Below are 1,160 nucleotides of genomic sequence, written 5' to 3' on the forward strand. Positions count from 1 at the left end.
GGCTTGCCTGCTTTAAGCACTCTAATTTGTTCAAAGTAAACGTGCCGGCCCACCGAGACACTCAATAAAGAGCACCCTGGTAGGATTTCAACGGGGTCCGCCTCGGGACGCACGAGCACGCACGAGGCGGTCGCACGCCTTCGGCTCGCCCCACCGGCAGGACGTCCCACGATACATGCCAGTTAAACACCGACGGGCGGTGAACCAACAGCGTGGGACACAAATCCAACTACGAGCTTTTTAACCGCAACAACTTTAATATACGCTATTGGAGCTGGAATTACCGCGGCTGCTGGCACCAGACTTGCCCTCCAATAGATACTCGTTAAAGGATTTAAAGTGTACTCATTCCGATTACGGGGCCTCGGATGAGTCCCGTATCGTTATTTTTCGTCACTACCTCCCCGTGCCGGGAGTGGGTAATTTGCGCGCCTGCTGCCTTCCTTGGATGTGGTAGCCGTTTCTCAGGCTCCCTCTCCGGAATCGAACCCTGATTCCCCGTTACCCGTTACAACCATGGTAGGCGCAGAACCTACCATCGACAGTTGATAAGGCAGACATTTGAAAGATGCGTCGCCGGTACGAGGACCGTGCGATCAGCCCTAAGTTATTCAGAGTCACCAAGGCAAACGGACCGGACGAGCCGACCGATTGGTTTTGATCTAATAAAAGCGTCCCTTCCATCTCTGGTCGGGACTCTGTTTGCATGTATTAGCTCTAGAATTACCACAGTTATCCAAGTAACGTGGGTACGATCTAAGGAACCATAACTGATTTAATGAGCCATTCGCGGTTTCACCTTAATGCGGCTTGTACTGAGACATGCATGGCTTAATCTTTGAGACAAGCATATGACTACTGGCAGGATCAACCAGGGAGCTGCGTCAACTAGAGCTGAGCAGCCGGCCGCCCGGGAGTGTGTCCCGGGGGCCCGCGCGAACACGCAAGCGTCCGCTCAATTATTCTGCAAACAGGAGGAGGCTGAGCTCCCCTGCACAACACACCTCGAAACCCTCTCAGGTCCCGGCGGCGCGCAGCGCCGTCCTAAGTACTTGGTCGGGTTCGAGAGAGGCGCAATCGCCCGGAGTTAGGCGAGTAGACGCTTTAGGTGCGACCACCCGTGCTCCCAACTGAGCTTGCCGCTGCCGACAGAGGCCCGG

At 55.2% G+C, this 1,160-nt stretch overlaps 1 non-coding gene across 1 annotated transcript in view; it reads right to left on the minus strand.

Annotated features, from left to right (window-relative positions):
• The window catches only part of LOC126435873 (small subunit ribosomal RNA), a 1,909-nt gene extending 1,031 nt beyond the window's left edge, over positions 1-878 (minus strand). The window contains exon 1 of the ribosomal RNA XR_007580255.1: positions 1-878. This exon is cut by the window's left edge and continues 1,031 nt beyond it. This is a non-coding gene — a ribosomal RNA (small subunit ribosomal RNA).
• Positions 879-1,160: the final 282 nt, after the last annotated feature.

This window comes from Schistocerca serialis, unplaced genomic scaffold (assembly GCF_023864345.2).
Source record: "Schistocerca serialis cubense isolate TAMUIC-IGC-003099 unplaced genomic scaffold, iqSchSeri2.2 HiC_scaffold_1221, whole genome shotgun sequence".
NCBI lineage: Eukaryota > Metazoa > Arthropoda > Insecta > Orthoptera > Acrididae > Schistocerca > Schistocerca serialis.